The sequence below is a fragment of the Hibiscus syriacus genome, unplaced genomic scaffold (genome assembly GCF_006381635.1).
Source record: "Hibiscus syriacus cultivar Baekdansim isolate YM2019G1 unplaced genomic scaffold, ASM638163v2 tig00110159_pilon, whole genome shotgun sequence".
NCBI lineage: Eukaryota > Viridiplantae > Streptophyta > Magnoliopsida > Malvales > Malvaceae > Hibiscus > Hibiscus syriacus.
The window spans coordinates 335,538-354,714 of NW_024062607.1; the positions used below are offsets into that span (position 1 = coordinate 335,538).

Below are 19,177 nucleotides of genomic sequence, written 5' to 3' on the forward strand. Positions count from 1 at the left end.
ACTTAATTAATGATTAAAATTTACATATGAAATTCTAATTATACATTTAAATTTTATTAGAAGAAACCCATATTTTGTTATTTAAATTTTTTTCAAATTGAAGTATTTGTTGTTAGAAGAAGTCGAAGCTTGGACAACAAAATAATTGAACTTGTACCGAGTCCGATCTAGCCTTAAAAATCTTAATGCTTTTGAATTCAGATCATTAATCAATAAAAATTCAGATTTCTAAGTTTATTTTGTTCATTCAACTTTAATCTACTTTCTTGAGAATCAGCAACAGTGATGGTATGATTTTGTTTACATATATGATCTCATACGAGGTCTAGCCATGGATTGTGCGCCATCGACGAATATAGTAGTCCCACTCATATAGAGCGAACCATCACTGATTAAATAGATGACAGTCGAAGCTAAATCCTTTTCGACATCCAACCATCTCTGCAACGGCGCTGCTCTTTCTACCAACTTCTCCGCCGTCTCCTTCCCAACCCACGGAGGAAACTCATCGACTAACTGTAAACCACGGAGGAAACTCATCGTCTAACTGTAAACCTCGAGAGATTGCATTTACCCTGATCTTGTGTTTCCCAATCTCCAAAGCTGATGCCTAATAACGCCCATCAAAAGATTTAAAAAAAAAACTACACGGCAATGGATAAGTTAATGGATTCGTTTACGTACTCTAACTAATTGTTGGACAGTCCTTGATAGAGTCCTCTTTCGGCACCGAGGAACGTAGACATGAAGATGATGGAACCGCCTGGTTTACGCTCCCGCATTCTGCGACCAACAGCTTTGAGCAGAAAGCATGCAGCTATCAAGTTTATTTTTACGATTTTTCTCAACTCTTGTTCGGCTAATTGGAGATGCTCTTCCATCTTTCCTGTTTCATGTAGTTAGACACGGTTGGCTTTTCTCCAACCTCTTGCATCAACCAATTGGACTAAATCTTAACCTGTTGCCTTGGTAGGTAACATGCAGACTTCCATGTTTCCTCTGTATCCTGCTGCTTCAACATTTTCTTCGTCGTTTTTAGCATCATTTTATACCACGTAACCAAAGGCTTATTTTACATGAAGATGTGTTTATTGAATGATTGAATACAAGACTAATGATTTGGGCACATCTTGACATATACCATGCACGTGTGTTTGTTCCTTTTGTATAAAATCGGTTTATTATTTTTTTCATATATTTTATTCATCCCTCTCTTTTTTCTTTTATTTCAATTTAACCCGATTGATTTTTGTAAAATGTGCTTCTTGTAAAAGACGATTTTTGTCACATCAACAGAAGACGTCTCTTGTTGAATGCGCCTTCTGTTACATCAAAGAGGACGCTTTCTACAAAACGAGTCATTGTCTACGTAACATGAAAGGGTGTCAATTCAGAAATTAATTATTTATAAGTGTTGAGATGAGAAATGACTTTTATCGGGTGATATTTGAATAAAAAAAACACATTTTCTCGGGCACCTAACAGAGAAAAAAGGAATCCGAACAATACTTATAGCAAATATATATACGTACATACCTTCATAAGCATAATAATTGACAAATATATCCACGAAACCGAACGCTTTCCAAGCCTTATCTACTGCCTCATCAAAAGCTTCTTCTCTTTCCTCTTCCATATCCAATCCTACCACCTCTACTGGGACCATATTCTTTGTTGGATTCGTTATCTTCTTTCTCGCACTCCTCAGGCAGCTTTCATTTCCCATCAATACCAACCTAGTCCACAACATCATTCTCACGTTAAACTTTTTTATTACTTGGTTAGTATGAAACGTATGTAAAATGTAACGGAAGGGATAAAATCTGGAAAATAAACAACAAACTGAAACAAATAGTAAAGGATTAAAAGATGACAAAAAACTATAGAAAATTTACCTAGATTTTCTTTTTCCGAGAAACGAAACAAATGCAAAACATAAACTCGAAGAAAATAAGAGACTTGAACCTGCAACCACGTTTGGCTAAATGCAAAGCAATGTTAACTGAAACCTCATCTCCATTAGAAGCAAGCAGCACCTTTTTTGATTGATTCTCCATTGTCAAAAGCAAGCTGCCAGTCAACCAAAATCCTAGAGAAAACATCAAAAGACAACAAAATCAAACAGAACCCTAAAAAGAACACAAAAAGAAAAAATCCGCATTTATCATTTACCAATACTGTTGTTGTGGTGGTGAAATGAATAAGCTTGAGACTTCAGCTGTATATAGATTTCTGAAGGTAGTCTAGCTCATACGATTGTCAGCTATGAATTTATATCGGAAACAAATAGCTATTCTGTTATATGACTGAATTAAAAAAATACAAAAAGTATATTTAAACTTTGATAATACTTAATTAATCCCAGTATACATTTCAAGCCCTTGTCAAGAGAAAAAAAAAAGTAAAGGGATTTGAATGGCTACGGCACCTAACAATTAATTATTCCTTTTTCAAGTCTTTTACCTGCTTTCTCTGCAATGCCTAAACTCATTAACTCCCAACATCATCCACATGTTTAGATTTTAGGATCATTGCTTTTAAGTTTAACAAACTTCACGTGTTTTTTTGTTTCTTATTCGAGTTATAATTGGTGTACTTTTTTATTAATATAGGGACCTTACAAGTGATAATATATGTTCTCAAAACTTTCAATCGTTTAATAATGAACATTCAAATACCTTACAGTTTCTAGTGCTGGAACCTAAGACTTCTAAGAATAACAATCATACTTTTAACTATTTAGATATCTTAATTTACGTATAATTAGTGTATTTTTATGTATTATGGTGTTTACAATATTTTATATTATAAATTCCAATACGTCAATAATACATATTATATATTGTCTATACTTATTTCTTTATTGGATTACATTTTAATTATTTTTAATCATATTTATCAATTATAACGGTACACCGAAAATATCACGTTTTGACTGTGATTAACGATGGCACTAGAAGCTAGAGCTAATAAATACTAAGCAAACTATCTAAAGCTGAGTCGTAAAATATTTAATTAATTGGGTTTGACAATAAGAAAAACAGAAATATTCAAACTTAAATATTTAAACAAGTGGCAACAATTTTTAGAGTAAGTGGTTACAATCTCAATTAACACCTTTCATCTCTTTTAGATTGTGGATTCAATGTACATTAAGAGTAAAAATTTTCTCTCTCTCTCTCTTAAGAAAAATCATTCAAAAAATATTTAAACAAATAAATGTAAGAAGTATTGATTTAATAAAATAATTATTTGTTGATAGTTGGGTTATAATGATTGAATTGGAGATGATGGGCAAAAACAAATTGATAATGGGGTTGGAATGGTTAATTTTTAATAGTAGATGATCAAAATGAAATAAAAACTAATATTAGTAAAAATCTTGAAAAACAAATAATTAGATAACCTAACAAAACCAAAGTGATAGTTAAGTGACTAAATACGTAATTATTTTTTTAGTTGAGAAACTTTCTCTACCTGTGATAAGAAAAAACTTTTAGAATTCAATTTTTTTTTTATTAATTTGGAGTAAGTACAAGACAATATATGTTCTATAACTCTCAACCATCTGACATTAAATGTCAACATCCCATAATCCAAAAAATTAAATAATATATAATGATAATTTATTATTATTATTATTATTATATACTTCTTTTATTTATTATTAGTATAGTTTATTATTTTGTGACAGTATAATTTCTAATTATTTTATAAAGTACAGAATGAACATATTACATTAAAGTAAATATAAAAGCTATTGTTGAATCAATATTTATATAGACAGGATTGATGGCTAAATAATACTACATGTATATATCATTATTATATATGAATAAATTAATCCGTTTCACGACTTGCTCAAAACATGTTGTGATTTTGACTTGTTTTTCCCTGAGATTCCTCCCATTATACCAAGAGAACTCCGTCTGGTAAAAACAGAAAGGATTCAATGAAGTATTGGACTGTAGACTGAAAAAGTATATTCCCCCTTATTCTTAGACTTTTGATTTAGATTAGGTGCTCTGGATGAACAAGTCATTTCATTTTCTTCATTCAACACATCAGTTTAAATGGGTAAAGGAATATATTGAGCTTTCAATGTCACAGAATATAGTTGTGTACATATATTATCTATTTTTTTTTTTGAAATAATTTGACGTTCTTATAATATAATATATGTTTAAAATCTTTTAAAATTATTGATAATGTATCCACTCGGTAGACACAACTATTTAAATTTAAAACCTCTAAGAATAATAATATTTTCTTTTAGTGTATGGAAAGTTTTTTTTTTTAATTTTCAAATAATTGAGAATGAGACTATGTAGATTGCAACTACATAGACCTCTTACATCAAATTTAGGCCCAATGGTTAGGAGAATTCTGTCCAAAATCACTCATTTTGTTGGCGTTTCTGTTTATGTATTACCAAATCACTTTAAAAATTTCAAACCAATTTTGAATTATAAAATTTCAAATCAATTTTGAATTATAAAATTTCAAAATCATTCATTTTTTACGTAGATAATTTACCTTTCCTGCGTTCAATATGTAATAAGATATTTGGTAATTTATAAATAGTATGTTGACCCTTTCCCCTGTTTATGTAACAATTAACGATTAGTTTTACGAGTGTCGTAACCGTCTTTCGGTTGGGCCCCGGAATTGGGCTTCGACTTGAATGAATTGGGTTAGAGTCGCCACCGACCATTTTAAAATGAATTTAGGTGGGTCAGACACCATTTTACCTGATCTGCGTTGTACCAAAAACATGTCGGGTTCGGGAGTCGATTACGGTCAAGGAAGGATTAGCACCCTTGAACCGCCCTTTCGGTACCAATTAATTTATCGATTGTCTTTAATTGCGAAATTTTAAATTTTAAATTAAAATTTAAAAATTCGACTCAAATTGCTTACTTTTGATCAGTTGTGACTTCTTTAAAAAATGTTAGGTAAACAAACTTAATTGAAATAAAAAAAAACAAAAGGCTAAATTATAATGTTTTAAATAGAACAGAAAAAAATGGGTACATGCCGAAAATAGAAATTAACAGAGTATGAAATAAAAGTAAATAAAATAAGAACAAATCACACCTACTGGTAACACAAAATAATTAAAAACATAAACAAGAAAGGTGTATTAGATTAAAAAGAAACGCCAATGGCAAGATTAAACATTACCGAAGTCAAAACGAAAAAATTACTAGTATTAAGACATAAATAAATAATAAAGAAAATATAAAAATGATTAGTAAAAATATGAAAAATAAATGGAAACAAACCACACACAAAAAAATAATAGAAAAGAATAAAAAGCTAATTGGATTAAAAAATGAAAATAAATAAACAAACAAAAGAAACATAATAGAAAAATATATGATTAAGAAAAGAAAAAAACATGAAAGCAAATGCTACAAGATTCCAGAGAGGCCATCACGTGAAACAACTATATTTTGTCTATGGGAACCATATTATTTTATTCAAAATATTTGGAACCATCAATGGACAAGATATTTTGGGTGCACAGTTCAACTTTAAATGATAAAATCAGAGAATCAATTGGGCTACCCTACTAATTCCAACATTTATGTCCTCGAAATAGTAAACTGAACCATTTGATTTGTCCTCTCCGCCCAACTAAAGGTTCAATAACATAAAATCTAATTTTATTCAGACCCCTATGCCTTGTGTCATTTTCCTCCTCTCTTCTCTCCATTTCTCTTCAAAAGCTCACCAATATCCACCCCAAATAAAATACGAAAGTAAAAACTGACTACCTCTTTAGCTTTCGTGATTCCGTGATCGGTGAGATGATATAGCGTTCAACATCGATGATAATGGTTCGGTCTTCCTTTCTCTCGTTTTTTCAACCCAAAAATCCTCTCTCTTTTTTATGTGTTCTGCTGTGGTTTCGTGGTGATCTTTGTTCTCGGTTGAGGGTGTTTTGGTGTTTCGCTGTCTCTCGATTTACTCTCTCGGTGTATTGTTTTGGTGTGGCCGTGTGTTTTTCTGGCTGTGTTGATGTTGTTTTGTTGGTATTATGGTTGATCTTTATTTGTTCGTGTACCGTTGTGCCTCGATGTACTATGGTTTTGTGATGATGGTTGATGGTATGAGTTTGTGATCGTTTTGTCTAGATTTGGTTGTGTTTAGCTGTGTTGCCTGGTTTCGCTCGGTTTTCTGTTGATCCTCCTCCCCTTTGCATGGCCTAACTGGGGGCTTCTTATAGCCCCAGTGTTGGCCGTTCAGGTTCCGAGATGAGTGGGATCGTGGTGGGTTGTTGCCGAGTACCCCGGGATGGTTCAGTCCCGGGGATCTCGGCCGGACACTTCTGGCCGTTTGGCATGACTGGCCGTGTTGGTTTCCCATGCGGCACAGTGCTGTGAGACATTGGGCTGGTTCAGGCCCAACTACTTGACCTGTGCACTGGATTGGATTCTTGGACCTGTACAAACACCCCAAAAAACGATAAAATAAATAATAAAAACAAAAACAAATAATAAAAAAAATACTATATGATAAAAAAATGTTTTTAAACTTTATATAATATATATTTCAAAGATATTTTCAAAATCATATATTATATAAATTTAAAAAACGTTTTCAAAGTATATGTTATAGTTTTCAAAAACGTTTTAAAACTATATTAAATGTTTCAAAAATGTTTTTTTTAACTATATATTATATAAATTTTAAAACGATTTTAAAATTATATATTATATAAGTTTTCAAAATGGTTTTAAAAACTATATAATATATATGGTTTCAAAAAACAATTCAAAAATTATATAATATATATGTTTTCAAAAAATGTTTTCAAAAACCATATATTATATATTTTCAAGATGTTTTCTTTTTTAGAAAATCATATATTATATAGTTTTCAAAATGATTTCAAACTATATAATATATATATATATATAATAAAAAAGATGGACGAAAATGAGTGTCTACAGCTGCCCCTCTTTGTCCTTTTTCGTGGAACAAAAAATAGGACAAAGATAAAAAGACACAAATTTTCGTTCGGTGGAGTTGAAGAATAACTCCCTGTCGAATTAGGTTGCAGATGGCTCCTCCGTTGTGAAGTCCAATCTATCTTGAAATGATATAGAATTGAAGTCGTAGTTCGGAATCAGAATGTGGCTTCTCGTTGCCAAATTGCAGTCAACCTCGGTCTTCTTCCTAGTTTAAAGACCTTGGTTAAAACTCGAATGGAAAATAGTACCTGGACTCTACCCAGTGGTTGATTTCGAGCTGAATGAAATCGAACTCGAAAGGTATTCGTTGACAGATAGCTTTTATCGACTTAAGCTATACTGTCGGAAAGCGGTTTCTTGTCACTAAGGCACGGCTAACCCGAGTCTTATTCTCGACTTGAAAGCCTCGAATACAACCGGACAGTAGTGAATGATGTGTCATCGAGCTGAATGGAATCGAACTCGATAATTTTATTGACATATATCGCTTCTTGCTTTGGGCTATGTTGTAAATGATGTGCCTTGGAGCTGAGCGTAGTCGAACTCGAAGGTCTTTGGTGACAGATAACCCTTCTAGACTTGAGTTATACTGTGAATGATATGCCCTCGAAGCTGAGTGTAATCGAACTCGGGGGTCTTTGGCAGATAGCTCTTCTCGACTTAAGCTATGCTGCAAATGATGTGTCGTTGAGCTGAGCGTATTCGAACTCAAAGGTCTTTTGTTGGCAGACAACCCTTCTAGACTTAAGTTGTGATGCAAATGATATGTCTTGGAGCTGAGCGTAGTCGAACTCGAAGGTCTTTGGTGACAGATAACCCTTCTAGACTTGAGTTATGTTGTGAATGATATGCCCTCGAAGCTGAGTGTAATCGAACTCGGGGGTCTTTGGCAGATAGCTCTTCTCGACTTAAGCTATGCTGCAAATAATGTGCCGTTGAGCTGAGCGTAGTCGAACTCAAAGGTCTTTTGTTGGCAGACAACCCTTCTAGACTTAAGTTGTGCTGCAAATGATATGCCTTGGAGCTTAGCGTAGTCGAACTCGAAGGTCTTTGGTGTCAGATAACCCTTCTAGACTTGAGTTATGCTGTGAATGATATGCCCTCGAAGCTGAGTGTAATCGAACTCGGGGGTCTTTGGCAGATAGCCCTTCTCGACTTAAGCTATGCTGCAAATGATGTGCCTTTGAGCTGAGCGTAGTCGAACTCGAAGGTCTTTGATTGGCAAATAGCCCTTCTTGTCTTGAGCTATATTGCAAATGTTGTCTTAAAAAAACAGCTTCTCTTCACAGGTCTAAGCCGGTCGTAGTTCTTCAGGTGGTTCCTCTGAGCGAGTCTGAACCAAATGAGACGATCTTTGAATGACTCCCCTTTTACGGGAAAGCCCACTGATGAATTCTATCAGCCGAATATCTTCCGTCGTGGAATTGAAATCTGGCTTGAAGACATTAACTTGAAATATGTTGTTCTTTGTTGAGTTGTTGAACTGGATTTGGTCTGAATTGGTTCTCGAACCTATCTGAAATTGGTTCTGAGATCTGTAGATATGTCAAGTCGGTTGAGGTGTAGCTTCTCACTGCTGAGTTAAGCAACCACCATCGTTCTTCAAAGACGCTTGTGAATCGAGTATCTTTCATCCTGAAGTTGAAACTTGATTTTAAAAGCTGCAAAAAATCATGTATGTCAAAATGACGAATGTGATGCACCTAAGTATGTCTAAGATGCATGCAACATAAATGAATTATGTGTTATTTCTTGGATGGAGTCTCATGTTTGTCCTGTCAATCTGGTCCTTGGAATGGATCGTGCCCTATTTGCTTCCCGAGCTTTGGCTTTACAGACCTTTCATATCTAAGACTATTCTGCTTGAAAATGTTTTTCTCATTTTTCTTGTTTTAGGAGAGAGAAATGATAAAAATGTTGTAAAATATTGTTCGCAATTGAATCAAATTGTAAATGTGAGTTCAAAAAATATCAAAGGAAGCAATAGCTCTTTTTATGATTTCAGAGTTACAGCTCTTTGACAAAAGGGATGAGTCGGCTTTAGGTTGGCCTCCTATTTTCTAAGGTTCTGGCAAAAAGAAAAAAATGTCATTTTTTTTGTCATTGTAACAGTCTCTTTTCCTTGGCTTGGCCTTTTAATTGGATGCGGACAAAATGACGCAACTAGCATTATCGATTATTAGACCTTCTATTTCGGTTCTCCGAAATCTTCCATTTGTTCAAGTTTTGTAGGCTCCTCTAACAAAGGTAGTGCAGAAATACCGGTCTAAAAATAAAATCCTTGAGTGCTCGTGTGTAGTTGACTATAACAGGTGTTCCTTAACTCCCTTAGTCCATTTTCCCGAAAATTTCTTGCTCAGACAAATTTGATTTAACTTGTCATTATCTGGCTAGCTAAATCCATAAAGTCGGGGCGTTTGACCAATTGCTTTAGAGGGACAGCTTAATATTATAATCACTCTTATCAAGTTAACTGAAGGGTTCATCTCATCACAGAGTCTTCAACCTGACAAGAGCAGTGGAGCAAACACCGAATTGCCAAGTGTCCGAGCAATATCATGGTTTGAACGTAATCTACTCATAAGGCCAGGGCTTTCAAGTTTCCTCTATAACCAATTGCCTTAGCGGAATAACTCAGTTTTTACGGATTTAATTTCTTAAGATTGTTAAGAAGAACTTGTTATAGTCTAGGTGTTTTTGAAAGTCAAGGAATCTCATCTTTAGAGTTCAATTTCCAAGCAACTGACCTAAACTAGATTTGCCCACTCGATTATTCCACTTGTGAAGATCGTGATCATCATTGAACGTCTTAAATAAAAAGCATGGTAATGTCATATACATAAGGATGCCCGATGTTGTCCGCACCATATGAAAGGAAAATGTTTTATTGATTAATTGCAAGAGCAGGGTATGGTGTTTAAGTGTATATTCTGGGTAAGGTCAAAGTCCTTGTTTCTAAATCATGTTACTTCGTCAAAGATCTGCAACTTTGAACCATTTACAGAGTTTCTTAACTCAGATGATATTCAAAGAATTGCAAGCTTGCAAATGTGATTCATTGCTTATAATTTTTAAAGTAGCATAAATTTATTCAAATATCCAAAGAAAGTTAAAAAACAAGTCCCAAACATGAAAAAAAAAACAAATTCAAACAAGATGTCTCAAAATTGAATAAGGCCTCATCAGGATGCCCCACTTGCTATGACTCTTTCTGCTTTAGGAGTGTCATTGCTTTCATCGTAAAATTACAGCTCTTTCCTGTCCATCATTAGTTGGATCAAGGCTCTAAATTCTGTACATTCTTGTACATCATGTCCATCTTCATTGTGATAACAACAATAACTGTCACTTTTGGAATCTGATGTGCCAAGATGTGGTGCAAGAAACCCCTCATTTATCATTTGCCTCCATACCCAAGCAAGAGGTAACTTCACTTTGGAAACTCTGGCTTTGGCCTTTTTACCTTTTTCCTCGGTAACTGCACTTTCCTTATTCTCTTCATGATTTGGTTGGGGGTTCTGTGCAACGTGGAGTGATTCTGAATTATTAAAATGAATCCAACCCCTGTTGCGCATCCTTTGGATAACCCTCTTAAAGGGGAGGCAATTTTCGATAGCATGCCCCGGAACACTGCCATGATATTCACAATGCACATTTTTGTCATACCACCTGGGGTATGGGGGCTTTAGAGGTGTCTCGGGATAGGGTGACACCACATGTGCGTCAAACAGTTATTGGTAGAGCTCCTTGTATGTCATGGGAATGGGATCAAAATGCTCTTTTTCCTTCCTTGGTTTTTGCCTACAAAAGGGTACGACTGGAAACGACTTTGAAATGTTGATGATCTCTCTTTCTTTCTTCTTCAGGGGAGGCTTTCCACCCGTTCTACCTCCTGGGTTAATGGTAATTTCTACCCTCGTTGTTTTGACCTCTTCTTCAACTTTCGAAATGCGATAACCATCCGAATTATCTTGAAGTCCTGGTAAGATTCTGGGTGAGACAACCACTTGCGGGGTAGGTGGCATGGTTACCCCTTCCGATGAGCCTGCCCAGGCACACTTGTCTGACGTAAGCCAACTAACTTGGCAATGATCTGATCGATCAAGGACTCTTGGCCTTTCGTGATTGCATCTAGGGTACTCTGGCTATTCTGATTTATCTTTTCTTCTAACTCTCTCTGGAGCTTCAACATGTTCTCTTCGATCCGAGTAATTCTGGCTTTCATCTTCTTTTCGGTTTGAATGAGGATGACACGTGTTCGAGGCTTGTGGAGGTATGTCCAGTGTTTGTACCCTTCCGTTATGAAAATATCTTATTAGTTCATGTGAATGCAGTGAAAAAAAGGAAAACTATGTGAAATATGCAAGAATGCATGATGCATGAAATGTTCGAGGCATTGATCTGAAAAATGTGTTTGTTATTATAAATAATCCTTATTGGGGACAAAAGTGTTTTATCTTTTAAGAGACAAAAAAAAAAGAAAAAATATTGACAACTTCTGATTTGTCAACTAGTCTTCTGCCTTTTCACCGGTTGAATATCCTGTCAAACCATTCCGACTCCTTTGGCTAAACTTGTGCAGATGACGAGCTGCTTGCCCCAAAAGATCTCGAAGGACTGCATCCCCGTCTTTCACTCTATGCCGAGTCTGTTCCCTAACGGCAACACCATTTGAGCCCTTCATCGATAGAGACTATCCGAAGTTTGCTTCTTGAATTCGTTAGCAATGTCATCTAGCTCAGCTAAGGTTTCACCATCTTGTTCTCGTAGTTTTTGAAAGGAGCGTCCAGGTCTGTAACCTTTTCCTCGTTTTGCTCTGCAACCTTTGGCAGTCAATTCTTCAAAGATAGACTTTCATTACTTGGTGTATACCCGGTTCATCCTGAGTCTTTTATAATGCACCAGAGTTATATACTCTTCAATTGTGGGGACCACATAGTCGTCTTGTAGATTGTCCTCTGCATTTTCATCTCTTGTATTACAACCCCTTTGTCCATTAATGCAGATTATTCATGTTTAACAAACACGTTTTTTGTGGATCAACACCTCTTTTAAATGATGCAAATGATGAAAACAAAATAAAAGAGAACAAAAATAAAAAGAGTTAGTGAGGTAAATCAAAATAATAAAAAAATAAAAAATCCTACCCCACATGATATCTACCCCACATGCTTTACTTCCTACCCGTACATAATATCTATCCCGCATGCTAATTTCAAACAAATCTTAACCGCATATTTGTCTAGTTCGCATGCTTTGAACAGAAAGTAAAGCAGGAAATAAAATCAAAGCAGCCTAGGGTCTGAAATGAGGTTTTGGGGTGAGCTCTAACTCCTTGTAGTCTCCCGGTTTAGGTTCTAAAAAAAAGGTACCCGAGTTATCCTTTCTGGTGCCCCCTTGGGCTTACCAGACCCTTAGTCCTAAACCCATCACAGGCTTGTGTGGACTAAGTTAAACTCGGAAGGATACATTCCCTTATGCTCATACGGAGAATAAATTCACACGAAGGCATAAGGTATATAAATCCCGAAGGTTACTTGCTAGGCCCATACGGTGAATAAATTCACACGAAGGCGTCGCTTTCACCCCACTTAAAAGGGTTCGGAGCTCGGGTATAGAGCTAGAGATGACAATTTTGAAAAATCTGAAATCATTAAAAAAACGTTAGTACAACTATTTATTTGAAAAAATAATCAAAGATAAATAATAAGAATCGAATAAATAAATTAAAATTTAAACTTGTAATTTTCGCTAAAAAAGACAACCGGAAATTAATTTCGGCCTGACTCACTTACCGGTCCCCAGTAGAGTCACCAATCTATCGCAACCGTTTTTTCGGTCGGGCCCCGGAATTGGGCTTCGACTTGAATGAATTGGGTTAGAGTCGCCACCGACCATTTTAAAATGAATTTAGGTGGGTCGGACACCATTTTACCTGATCTGCGTTGTACCAAAAACATGTCGGGTTCGGGAGTCGATTACGGTCAAGGAAGGATTAGCACCCTTGAACCGCCCTTTCGGTACCAATTAATTTATCGATTGTCTTTAATTGCGAAATTTTAAATTAAAATTTAAAAATTCGACTCAAATTGCTTACCTTTTGATCAGTTGTGACTTCTTTAAAAATGTTAGGTAAACAAACTTAATTGAAATAAAAAAAAAAACAAAAGGCTAAATTATAATGTTTTAAATAGAACAGAAAAAAATAGGTACATGCCGAAAATAGAAATTAACAGAGTATGAAATAAAAGTAAATAAAATAAGAACAAATCACACCTACTGGTAACACAAAATAATTAAAAACATAAACAAGAAAGGTGTATTAGATTAAAAAGAAACGCCAATGGCAAGATTAAACATAACCGAAGTCAAAACGAAAAAATTACTAGTATTAAGACATAAATAAATAATAAAGAAAATATAAAAAAGATTAGTAAAAATATGAAAAATAAATGGAAACAAACCACACACAAAAAAATAATAGAAAAGAATAAAAAGCTAATTGGATTAAAAAATGAAAATAAATAAACAAACAAAAGAAACATAATAGAAAAATATATGATTAAGAAAAGAAAAAAACATGAAAGCAAATGCTACAAGATTCCAGAGAGACCATCACGTGAAACAACTATATTTTGTCTATGGGAACCATATTATTTTATTCAAAATATTTGGAACCATCAATGGACAAGATATTTTGGGTGCACAGTTCAACTTTAAATGATAAAATCAGAGAATCAATTGGGCTACCCTACTAATTCCAACATTTATGTCCTCGAAATAGTAAACTGAACCATTTGATTTGTCCTCTTCGCCCAACTAAAGGTTCAATAACATAAAATCTAATTTTATTCAGACCCCTATGCCTTGTGTCGTTTTCCTCCTCTCTTCTCTCCATTTCTCTTCAAAAGCTCACCAATATCCACCCCAAATAAAATACGAAAGTAAAAACTGACTACCTCTTTAGCTTTCGTGATTCCGTGATCGGTGAGATGATATAGCGTTCAACATCGATGATAATGGTTCGGTCTTCCTTTCTCTCGTTTTTTTCAACCCAAAAATCCTCTCTCATTTTTATGTGTTCTGCTGTGGTTTCGTGGTGATCTTTTTTCTCGGTTGAGGGTGTTTTGGTGTTTCGCTGTCTCTCGATTTACTCTCTCGGTGTATTGTTTTGGTGTGGCCGTGTGTTTTTCTGGCTGTGTTGATGTTGTTTTGTTGGTATTATGGTTGATCTTTATTTGTTCGTGTACCGTTGTGCCTCGATGTACTATGGTTTTGTGATGATGGTTGATGGTATGAGTTTGTGATCGTTTTGTCTAGATTTGGTTGTGTTTAGCTGTGTTGCCTTGTTTCGCTCGGTTTTCTGTTGATCCTCCTCCCCTTTGCATGGCCTAACTGGGGGCTTCTTATAGCCCCAGTGTTGGTCGTTCAGGTTCCGAGATGAGCGGGATCGTGGTGGGTTATTGCCGAGTACCCCGGGATGGTTCAGTCCCGGGGATCTCGGCCGGACACTTCTGGCCGTTTGGCATGACTGGCCGTGTTGGTTTCCCATGCGGCGTAGTGCTGTGAGACATGTGGGAAACCCTAAGGGTCTTGGGCTGGTTCAGGCCCAACTACTTGACCTGTGCACTGGACTGGATTCTTGGACCTGTACAAACACCCCAAAAAACGATAAAATAAATAATAAAAACAAAAACAAATAATAAAAAAAAATACTATATGATAAAAAAATGTTTTTAAACTTTATATAATATATATTTCAAAGATATTTTCAAAATCATATATTATATAAATTTAAAAAACGTTTTCAAACTATATGTTATAGTTTTCAAAAACGTTTTAAAACTATATTATATGTTTCAAAAATGTTTTTTAACTATATATTATATAAATTTTAAAACGATTTTAAAATTATATATTATATAAGTTTTCAAAATGGTTTTAAAAACTATATAATATATATGGTTTCAAAAAACAATTCAAAAATTATATAATATATATGTTTTCAAAAAATGTTTTCAAAAACCATATATTATATATTTTCAAGATGTTTTCTTTTTTAGAAAATCATATATTATATAGTTTTCAAAATGATTTCAAACTATATAATATATATATATATATATATAATAAAAAAGATGGACGAAAATGAGTGTCTACAACGAGTCATGTCTGTGTGCTTTAAAAAAATGGTAAATTATCTACGAAAAAATTAACATCAAAAGTTAAATTCTCTACAAAAAAAAAATATTTTAATTTATTAAAATTATGACCAAATTGATAGAATATATAAGTAACAGTGACCATATGCGTAATTATATCAAATATTTTAATTGCCACATCAGTTTCTCGATTAAATATTGACGGCAAGTGGTTTAATTGAATGTATTGAAATAGTTGAGTGACCTGATTGACAAAATTTTAAAAATGATGGTCAAAAATAGAAAAGCGACAATAGTTAAGTGATCATTGTTATAGTTTATCCTTTATTTTAAATAATTTATTTTAAAAATTTTAACTAATTTATAATTATACGTTGAGCCCTTTAGCATTTTAAATTTTATAAATTAAACTAATGGTGCTTATCGTTTATAGTGTTCATTGTCGCTCTTCGAGCGCAGAAGAATCATCCTTATCTATAAAAAAATTAACATCAAAAGAAAAGAAGAGATTTTATAATTTCTTTTATTAAGTTAAGGTGATTACAAATAATATATATTCTAAATATTCTTAACCATTTGGTATTGAACGTTCAATCACCCTTGTTGCATCCACTGGTGCTCGAACCCGGGACCTCTAAGAATAACAACAATTCCTCTATGAATAATAACAACAATTTAATTTATAAATAATATGTCATATATTTATTAAATATACTCTTTTGAAAAAGGATAATAATATTATAATAAGTGAGTAAAATTCAACTCAATTTTAAAAAATTGATCTTTTTTTACTCAACTCGACTCGAAAAAATTTGATTCGAATTGACTTCGAGTTGTAATTTCATAAACTCAACTCGACTTGAAAATTTTCAAATTCTTCTCGAGTTATAAAATAGAACTCGAATTGTATTTAAATATTATAAATATTTACAATTAAATTTAAACATAAACTCGAACAACTTGACTAAAAAAAATTCAAATCAATTTTGAATTATAATTATAAAATATGAATCGTCAACTCAAATAACTTAATTTTTTTTACTTAACTCCATCGAACATTCACCCTTAGGTGTCGGAACAATCTTTTTGATTATTCGATTCACGTCGAATGTCTCAATAAGTGAAGTAAGCTGGGTTAACCAATCGTGAATATGGTCTCGTAATTAAAGGTATTCAAAATTACTCAACCTGACATACTTAAGTCGTTGACCCTCCAATCCGAATAAAAATCATCAAATATTTTTCCTTTAAGATATCCAAATTCTCGAGTTGTGTACCAGGTCCTTTATTTTTTGTGGGTTACAAGTTGGACCATGGGTCACATTTTTTAGGTTGTCGAATCACCTGTCATCAGGCCGACAGTGATAGCAGTGAGTAACAGTCAGCAACAACTGACAAGAGATGGGTCGAATTCAAAGATCAAATTGATATTTAATTTAAAGTTAAGAGATTGAAGTAAAGACTTTACGTCTTTATTAATGTATAACGTCGTCAAATTAACTCATTGTTGGCGATTCAATAATCAAAATCTAACCATCAATAATGTAAATTATCAAACTTTAATAAATCACTATTGTAAGCGATGAGAATGTAATTTTTTCAAAAACAAAAACAAAACGGATACCATAATTTACCTTAAATTGTTTGTCAATTTTAACATTAAATCCACCATTTCACCCTAGTTTCATCCCTACTGATACTTGATATAAGATCAGTTTTCTTCCCCCCTTGAATGAAACCCATACCAGCTTTTGCGGTTATTATTGTACCTATGATCGCATTAGTTATGGTTAAACAATTTGACCCCGTGATTTCATCCTATTGATATCAGTGATATAAAACAACAATTTGTTTTATTCAAATGTAACCCTTGCGAACTTTTGCGGCTCTTATAGTACCTTTGTTTGTTTGTTTGTTCGGGTTCTTGACTATCATTCCTAATAATATTGTCTTTAAAATCCAAACTTGAGATCTCTTTAAGAAGGGATTTTGTTTTGGAGATGGTCCATGAACTGAGGAAAACTCAAGGTCCCACTCCTATGGTGGATAACATGCATTGCTTTAAGCATTGATATAAATTAGTTATTTAAGGGATACATCACCTTCTACCTGTGTGAGTTCAGCAGATTCAAATGCTTGGTAGATTGATTATTGAATCCATAGAAGAAAATCTTGGACTACTTATAGACCATTCTTGGAGTTACCAATGTACCGATGCTAATCGAAAAAGAAAAATGAAAAAAAAAAAACACTATGAACAACCTCCATTGAAAAATCTGCCTATAAATAGTCCTCTTGATCTTGATCTCTGAGAATGATTGCGCTTTAAACCAATGTTTGAGCAATAGAGGCATTTCTGCAGGTGCAGGATCTTGTTCTCACTCTTCAAGTGCTCCAGTTTTATCAGTAACCGATTGATGGTTTCTCGCTTTTCCTAATTCCTTCTTAATAGTTCTGCTTGCTGCGGCAAGTCTCCTCCATAAGCTTTGTAACCCCAAACCATGTAAAACCACCCTTTTGAAACTCCACAACTTCCTCTTCATCCGAAAATTCTCGGTTAATTTTTTCTTCAGATTTTCTCTTGAAAGCCATATTGCAATGTTCTGTTAATACCATATCATCTGCTAACTTGTTCAGACGTTCGAAGTCGGATCTATAATGTTCATAATCAGAATCATCAAGGACGGATTCGTGGCAAGTATCGGAAGCTTCCCATATAGGACCATTAGGGGCCTGCGGGACCCTTCTTTGATCGATGGCCTGTTGGATTTCTGTTGAGTTAGAGGACAATGATGAAGACCCAGAATGAGGGAGATTTCGAGACTTGAACCTCAACTGGTCATGCTTATGTGCTAAAGAACAGTATGATCTGTTTAACTCTGTCAACATTTTAACGAGTTCTTGTTTCCAGTCGTTAGAACCATCGGAGTTTTGGCACGAGGGTTTTGATTCATCAGATTCCTCAAGTAGGGTCATCATGGCTTTCATTTTCTTGTCCAAATCTGCAAAATGATTGATAAAGGAGATCAAATAAGGAAAGCAAGTCACCTATGCATAGAGTTAGAGGATTTGAATGTAACTCCACCAATACTATATTACGAAATTTGGAACAACACTTGGCGAGGCACATTGCAAATAAACATGAAAAGTAAAACAGATATGAATCACAATAAAAAAAATATTATAAATTTTGAGCATCCGTGATGGACTCTCCAATAAACTTTCATGAAACCTTCGGCTCACAGACAATAATTTGCGGGTGGGAGTTAAGTACTACTGGAATGGCAACAGCGGTGACATTCTTTGTTTTTCCAATCGACCAAATTCGAAATCAAAAGAGGACATTTTATTAATTTTTTTAGGTACTAAATTCTAATCCATTTTTTTTAATTGCGTGTCAAACTCAATTTTGAAAAGTTCCCAACTAAAACTGGGTCAGAATCATGGGATTTAGATTATTTTACCATGATAAATAGACGAACACGTACTATGATGCAACCTGCAAATGTGAAACATGAACAATGATGTGAAGGTAGAGCTTAGTTGTCTCCCTTTCTGCCATGTGCATTTGTATGGTTATACAGGTACTTTTTATGGATGTATGTTGTATTTGATTTGAAGATCTATAAAAGAAAAACTGTACTTTTGGGTGTTTTGATTATATGTCAATTTGATTAAAGCTTATGCACATATATAGAACTAGCTGTTGTTATCATTCTACCATAGACTGACCTGATAGAGTAATTTGAAGCCATTGGGATTGCTGTGGGATTCCAGTTGCTGGCAAAGAAGATGTTGCAGTGATCTCCATTGAAACGAGAGGATTTATTTATAAATGGCAAAGAAGAGAAGATTGGAATGAAAGCGGTGACTGTTTGTCGAACTGCGTGGCTTCTTAAAAGGGAAAAGATTGGGATTCTTTTGATATTAATGTGGGTAAATAAATTCTCTGGTTCTCCCAATCCCTCACTCTTAAGTAATATACATACCGATTACATCCAACTCTCTTTCAAATTTCAAAGGGTGATGATATGA

The 19,177-nt window shown here is 34.1% G+C and overlaps 2 pseudogenes; both read right to left on the minus strand.

The window, feature by feature from the left end:
• Positions 1-300: 300 nt before the first annotated feature.
• On the minus strand, positions 301-2,062 carry LOC120216183 (annotated as a pseudogene).
• A 15,331-nt stretch (positions 2,063-17,393) lies between these two features.
• LOC120216200 lies at positions 17,394-18,953 on the minus strand (annotated as a pseudogene).
• Between the last annotated feature and the right edge of the window lie 224 nt (positions 18,954-19,177).